The 8,461-nt window shown below is 33.7% G+C and overlaps 1 non-coding gene across 1 annotated transcript; it reads right to left on the bottom strand.

Moving 5' to 3' along the window:
- Positions 1-7,795: 7,795 nt before the first annotated feature.
- Positions 7,796-7,902, bottom strand: LOC128289466 (small nucleolar RNA R71). The gene has a single exon (XR_008279115.1). It is a non-coding gene; the product is annotated as a small nucleolar RNA R71 (small nucleolar RNA).
- Between the last annotated feature and the right edge of the window lie 559 nt (positions 7,903-8,461).

Genomic DNA, 8,461 nt, shown 5'->3' on the forward strand with positions numbered 1-8,461 from the left:
GAAAACTAAAGGGATGAGGTTGCATGTTGAGCTTGTATTGAATAATACAAATGAATTGCTAATGTGAGATGTTATGTGTTAATATGTGAATTAAGTGATAATTGATAATCAACTAAGTAGCTACATGGCATTTAGATATATATTATAGTAGCTGATTTTGGATTTGATTCTTATTGTGAATTAGTAGTTGATATGGAGATTAGACCGAATGAAATTTAAAATGTTAAAGAAATTATTTCGCTAAGTGCTAACCTTGTTTATATTAGCGAATGTGTATATGTATACCATGAAGTGGTTTAGCTTAAAGTAAATCAAGGTTCTTGGAAGGTGATTTGCGGGATGGTTTAAGAAATGAATCTAATTTTGTTATGTATGTGATGACATTGCGAATGTAAATTGAGTTGTTAAATTGGTTGATTTAGTTCACGAGCTCAAGGAATCAATCTTGTATAGCGGGAAGGCGAATGTAATTGAATAGCCGTTTGAAATTGTTCAACAGTATCCGAGGTAAGTTCTCAAGTGTTTGAACTTTACTTTAGTATACTTAAAGATCGTATAAACTTAGTAGCGAGAAGGATGAATTTATATAGTTTAAGTGCCGAACTAGTCTTAACAGATTTGAGTTACTGCAGTATTGTAACTTTGAAATTACACCAAAAATTGTAGAAGGCGAGTTCGAAGTTGAATAAAATATGAAAATGAAGCTTATTGAGTCTAGTGTCTTATAAAAAAAACTATGTAAGCAAAGGAATTTCCTATAAAGGTATATTTAAAGTTTTGTGAGACAGTGTCGGATTGACTCCAAAATTCCCTGTTTTGTTTTTGGAAAATCATTATAATTTGTACAAAAATGGTTATAAGATAAGATTTATATGCTGAGACTCCTTAATGAGTCTAGTTTCAAATGAAATCAAATAGAATACATTATGAATTCTGTACAATGAAAAATTTGATTCATAGCGAAGAGTGGTCAGATTAGTCAAACAGTGAAATAGGGGAAACTTTAAGAAAAATCTGGTATTGATTGGCCAAACCAAAAATTCTGAAAATTTCATGAATGTAAGATATATGAGTCTATATTCTGAGAAAATTAACGGCAAGTGATTTGGAGTCTTGTAGCTCCGGGTATAAATAATTTAGTGACCATTGCTCAGGAAAATAGCTCGTAGCGAATATGTGATTTTGTTGTAAACATGGATAAAAACTTGTTTTAGTTGCTCATAAGCTATTGATTGATCCCATATTTGAATTCTAAATTGTGATATTGTAAAATGATACATGAGTGCTAGATGGATCTCTGATATCAAAATTTGTGAAATTGTAAGTTTATGAGTATTCGAATATGAAATGATAGTATGGCGTGAAATTGAATTATTTGTTGGAAAATGATTGATGAAGATTCGGCCAAGACCAAGTCTGTACATAATAATATATGTGATAAGGCCTAATGGCCGATGTGATGAATGTGAAAATGTATATATATGTGATAAGGCCTAATGGCCGATGTGATGAATGTGAAAATGTATATATATGTGATAAGGCCTAATGGCCGATGTGATGAATGTGAAAATATATATATATGTGATAAGGCCTAATGGCCGACGTGATGAATGTGAAAATGTATATATATGTGATGAGGCCTAATGGCCGATGTGATGAATGTGAAAATGTATATATATGTGATAAGGCCTAATGGCCGACGTGATGAATGTGAAAGTGTATATATATATGTGGTAAAGCCGAATGGCTAATGTGAATGTTGTAACATGTGATTAAGTGTACATGAAACTTGGAAATATGTTCCGGGTGAGACCCAATGACTACGTGTGGAGATTATGTCCGGGTACGACCCGATGACTACATGTGGAGATTATGTCCGAGTAAGACTTCGTAATAAGAATTGCTTATAAATATACGCAATGCGAAAGGTTAAACAGGTATGTACTCCAAGTTTACATGTGAGCTTGATTTAAACTAAACCATAAGGTAGTTATGTGATGTATACGAGAGCAATCTATGAGACTATTCCCATGATTATGATGAGATGTGCATATTCAGATAAAGGGGTGGTATGCCCGAAGGAAGAGTGAAATAAAAATACGAACAACTATGTTATAACTTGATTGTTATCTGTTGACACTGCTTGAAACTTACTAAGCATTGTAATGCTTACTCCGTGTACTTTGTTTCCTCTGTTTGATAGATCTCATTTGGAAGCTACAGGCTCGGGGATCGTCAGCAACTAGTCACACTATCATTATCCACTGTTTGGTACTGCTATGTTTTGGAATATCTTATGGCATGTATAGAATAGACTAGTAGTGAGAGGATATCATGGTTAATGTATACGACTACCCTTTTGTTGTAGGTCATGTACCTTTCGGTTTTGTGTAAACTTGGATAGCCATGCGAAAATGGCTTATATACGTTTTTAGCATAGTACTATAATCGTTTGTATGTTGATCATTATGAGGTATGGAATTGTTTTGAAACGATTAGCCATTGGAATGGTTAATCATGATCACACTTTGTGCTATGTATGCAAAAGGGGCCAATTGAATCATGGAAATCATGAAATAGGTAAAGCCTACCTTAAAGGCAGATGCTGACAGCAGCAGTGATGTGGATGTGAAAAATCACTAAAAATAGTAGGAATGGTATTAAATAGTGAATAAATTATTTAAATGAACTTGATGAATCTAATTTCATATGGAAGAAATGAAACGGTCATATGAGTTATATGTTAAGAGATATTAAAGTTCTCGTGAAACAGGGCCAGAACGGTTTCTGGATCCCCTGTTCCGACTTTGGAAATTAATTGTAAATTTACCAGAGATAATTAGGAGTCATTCCATATATATATAGATTCCTCTCTGAGTCTAGTTTCTATAGAAACAAACGGCATCAGCATTGAAGCCCTGTACAGGGAGATATCCAATTCGTAATGCGTGAAGGTCAGTGTAGTCGAACCCTGGATTAGGGGAGATTTTAACTAATAAACTGTACTAATTGGCCCAACCAAAAATTCTAGAAAAAAATATGTTGATGGACTTGTGAGTCTATTCTCAGGGAAAATTTATGAAACTGATTTTCGAGCTTTAAAACTCAAGATATGATTTTTAAGGCGACAGTGATGCAGTAACCAGCTAGTCTGGAAATTTTTTTTATGGACTGTGAAACAATTAAGTTAAGTCTGTGTGCACATTGTGTTCGATTCCGGTAACGGACTCGGGTACGGGGTGTTACAAAATCAATAAGCAACTCATTAACAAATTTTTGTCAGTGTTTACCACATAATCATAATTTCACTGCAAGCTGTCTTCCTGAGCAACAGTCACTAAATCATTTATAACTGGAGCTACGAAACTCTAAATCAAGTGCCGTTAATTTTCCCTAAAAATAGACTCATATATATTCTATCCATAAAATTTTCAGAATTTTTGGTAAGGCCAATCAATACCAAATTGTTCTTAAAGTTTCCCATGTTTCACTGTTTGACTAATCTGACCACTCTTCATTACGAATCAAATTTCTCATTGTACAGAATTCAAAATATGTTCTCGTTTATTCCATTTGAAACTAGACTCATTAATATTTAATTACATAATTTATTCAGCTTCTAACTCATCTCTCACAATTTATGGTGATTTTCCAAAATCACGTTACTGCTGCTGTCCCAAGCAGATTTATTACCAAATTCACTCTTTCACACCTAACTTGCATGCTTGTTATTTAAACATGTATATCACCAATCAATCATCACATATCTATGATTTTACTTAAGTATAATCTCCATTTCATCATTTTAAAGCACAACATGTTAGCCGATTTTTCCCCTTAGCATCTAAGACACATGCATGCTCATTTGTTTAGCTCAACTTCACCTATCTTCCATTTTTCATCAAAAGAACATGAAACAACAACTATTTCCTTCATTTTAATTCATGACTAAAAGCTCACAACACAACTAAAAACCAAAATATGCTTCAAGAGTTAAGATAGAATTAAGAAGAAGTCATGAACCTCAAAATAGAAGCAAGGTACCAAGAACTTACCTTCAATTTTCCTCCTCCTAGTGACTGAATACTCAAGAGCTTTCTCCTCTCCTTTCTCTTCTCTTACTTTCGGCTATGATGAACAAAGATGGACAAAACTTTGTTCCTTTCACCCCTTTTTATTTTAATAAAATTTCATATTTCATCTATTTAATTCTTTAATACAAAAGACATGAAATGCCCATCATGGAACATTTACCTAAACCATTATCATGGAACATTTACCTAACCCATTATCATGGAATATTTACCTAATCCATTATCATGGAACATTTACCTAACCCATTATCATGGAACATTTACCTAACCCATTATCAATTTGTACCATGAATTATGGATATCAAGTTAAAGTGCTCATATTGTCTACAACAACATGATGGCTGGCCACTTCATGTAAAATGGGAGGTTGTCATGCAAATCTTCCTATTTTGCACTCCTATTTATTTGGCGACTTCAATTTAGCCTATAGCATTTTCAAACATTTCCACATAGGTTCTATTTCATAATTTCATCCCCTTTTTCTTATGGAACAAAAATTAACTAAAATTGCCGGGTTCTATCTTAAGCATGGGTCTTCTAGAGGCCCACTAGCATAATTGAACCTATGCCAACATTCACAGAATTCCCGAAAATTGGGGCGTTACAGGTCCAATCAAGGAAAAGGGTTGTCCCAAACCGTCCAACATGCTGGCCCAATCAGCTCAAATTAGCTGATTATTTGAATTGTAAATCAGCCCTTTAAGTTTCCTTAAAATTGCAATCAAACCCCTCCACTTATCAAGCTTTTGTAGATTTGCCCCTAGCTAAATTTAGCAAGTTTGAAACATTCAAACTTGCCACATATGTGGCCAACCAAGGGGGGTCTATGGCTGTTGGTTTTTTACTATTTTAGTAGCCAATACCACCTATAAATACCCCCCTTTGCTACTCATTCCACACACCTCTCACATCTTTCATTCTTCACTCCTCTCTTATTTTCTCTCTTCGAAACCTTCCTTTATTTTCCAATTTTCCCTTCCATTCCCTCATCGATTTCCCCCTTGGAAAAGAGCCCTTCAACCACCATCAGTAGCATCAGTCAAGTGCTTGTAGAAGCCTTGGTTCAGCAACAATGAGCAGAGAATGAGGAGCGGAGCAAACTAGTCAGACTTTGGAGAAATACGGGATTTGATTCTAGCTTCCTATCCTCTAACTTTTATTGTTGTTGTTATGAACATGTCTATGAATATGTTATGTTGTTATTCTTAATGTAACATCCCAAAATTTGAGGTTTAGTAGGTTGATTGCATTTCATCCACTTAGTTTATTAAAATTATTCTTAATTTAATTAACATGGATTAAAATTAATTCATTTTAGGTTGATTGCATTTCGTCCACTTAAGTTATTAAATTATGTTTGTGTTGTTATAGGACTTGGTAAATTGTTTGATAAAGTAAAACCATGATTATGTTATTCTTGCATTACAATTGTGAGGTAACTAATGAATTACTTATTAATCCTGTTGAAATTGTAATTAATTGACACAATACTTAATTAGTGCATGTTTAATCTTCTAAGGTAGCTGAGAGTTAAATGAGCAACAGTATTAAACGGTATATTAGCCTTGCATAACTTGCAAGATTATTGTAATTAAACTGTTTCAATGTCGGTATATATTGTTACCTCACTTAATCTTTTACTTGCTTATTTAACTTGATTAATTGTTTGAATTGGCATAGTGATATGTTCAAGAGATTAGTTACCTTGTGCTATAGTTAACAAATTATTAGGTTGTTGTGAATTTATTCGTAACAACATGAACATTGTTTTAGTAATATTAAGTTAAGAAATGTAATTAATCTAACACAATTATTTATCTTGATTAAAATCATCATTTGAAATTGTGCATTGGGACTTTTATTTTATTTTACTTAGTTAAATTTAATTTTTAATCAATTACTCAAAATCAAAATATTTTTAATCACCAGAGTGTTTGAATTTTATTTCATAAATAATTTTTTTACACAGTCCCTGTGGGTATGATAACTCGACATTTACTTGTCACTTTATTACTTGTTACGATTGTGTACACTTGCACATTTCCATCGTTCCACACAGCTAGAGTGTGAATTGGACAAGCAAACACTGCCTTCCCGGCTCTTTTCCATTATTTCTAATTTGTTCCTTCGTAAATTACAGTGATGAAAATGATGTTTGAGTTTAATATTATTTTCCAACACATGAGTTAAATCTCATAGGATTAGGATTACTTTGATGAAACTTTAACTTCCTTTAATGGTTGCAGTATAAATCTGGGTTATTTTACTGTTTCATTCAATTTTTTTATTCTTTACAATGTATGTGAGCAATCCCTAGACATAGTCGACTGTGCAGCATACCCTTAAACTAATTTAATTCTAAAAATGTTGGATTAGTTGGACCGTGGTTGAATGATATGAGCAAGTACGTGACTGATACTTGTAGTAGATTTTAAACATATAGAAGCGATCATACAGAAGGTAATAATGCAGGGTACCATGTTAAATGCCTATAGATACAGGCAAGGTAGCTTGACATTTTTGCTCTCGAAAGATCCAGGCCACTTAAGAACTCTTTTGAATAGTAGGTTACGTATGATTTTGCTAAGGCGTTGTTGACAGGAAAAGTAGATTCTTAGTAATCCCGACCTTCCCACTCTACATCGGGTTACCATTATATTTGTCGAAGTAGTTTTTCCATAGCATTCTTAGTCATTTATTTATTTGTTGTATATTATTCACATAGTTATTCTCATAATTGTCATTACATTTCCAAATATTCATTAGTTCCATATATTGCATAAACTATTATTCATGTTAATTGCCATTGTATACTTACCATAATCTTACCATAGCATTAATCACATTTCATAACTTGACCACATTACTGCTTCAATCCGATCCTCGCGGGAATGATACTCACTTATTGCTTTATTACTTGACCTAACGTGTATACTTGCACAATTCACAGATCATATTCACACGGGACAAGTTTTTGGCACCATTTCCGCAGATTGGCAATTTGGTGTAGTTTGGTTTACTTATTTTATTTAATTTCATTAGTTTAATTTAAATTAGTTTAATTTAATTTCTACTGATTTGCCACCAGTACATGAGAAGAGGCATTCCTGCTAACCAAGAATATCATTTTAACCCAGAGATTAACAGAATCTTACACAGAAGGTGAAAAGAACTACGAAAAATAGCTAGGAATGCGATTGATCTTGGTCTCAATGGTAATCCGAATGGTCAAGATCCAAATCCTCCTATTCAAAAGGTGATACCAGGTATAAATGATAACTTGAATGGTCAAAGTGCTGATCCGCATGTCTGTAGGGGTGATAGATGACTAAGATAGACCAATCCGAGAGCATGTTGTGCCAATTTTGGATGATTTGAACCCATGGATAGTCAAACCATAAATACAAGCTCAACAGTTTGAACTGAAGTAGGTAATGTTTCAAATGTTACAAACAGTAGGACAGTTTGGTGGATTGCCTACTGAAGATAAAAGATTGCATTTGCGAATTTTTCTAGAGGTTTGTGACTTGTTCAGGAAACAAGGTGTTCCTGAATATGCCTTGAGACTTCAACTATTTTCATAATCTTTGAGGAACCTAGCAAGAGCCCAGATGAATGCTTTGCCGTCAGGAACGACGGCATCATGGAATGATCTGTTCTAGAGGTTTTTGCTATGGTATAATCCTCCAAACATGAATGCTAAGCTTAGAAACAACATTAAGACTTTTCAACAATTGGAGGATGAAAAGCTATATAAAGCTTGGGAACGATTTAAGGATTTAATTTGGAAATATTCGATACATGGATTTCAATAGTGGACTCAAATGGGAATTTTCTATAATGGGTTGAATCCACATACAAGAATGGTAGTTGATGCATCTGCCAATGGTACATTATTAGATAAATCTTACAATGAAGCATATGAGATTTTGGAAAAGATTGCCCATAATAACTATCAGTACCTTACCACAAGTGTTGAGAGTACAAGAGAGCTGTTGATACCATGGAGCTCAACGCAATTATTTTGTTGATAGCCCAGGTATCTTCTTTAGCTAAAATGGTTAAAACAATGAAATATCCAACTATAGTCCAAGAGGTGAAATCAACCTAGCTATCATGTGTTTATTATGGCGAAGATCATGTGTTTGATGAATGCCCATCAAACCCATCATCGGTATACTACATGGGTAATTTTAACTGAAATAATAACCCTATTCAAACACTTACAATCCAAGGTGGAAGCAGCATCCGAATTTTAGTTAGACTAATCAAGGTAAGGAGAGTTCACACAATGTTGCAAGATAAAATATCCATAATGCACTACCCGATTATAATCATCCTATGCTGAGGCAAAATGCTTAAGAAGG

The sequence above is a fragment of the Gossypium arboreum genome, chromosome 2, assembly GCF_025698485.1.
Source record: "Gossypium arboreum isolate Shixiya-1 chromosome 2, ASM2569848v2, whole genome shotgun sequence".
Taxonomy (NCBI): Eukaryota; Viridiplantae; Streptophyta; class Magnoliopsida; order Malvales; family Malvaceae; genus Gossypium; species Gossypium arboreum.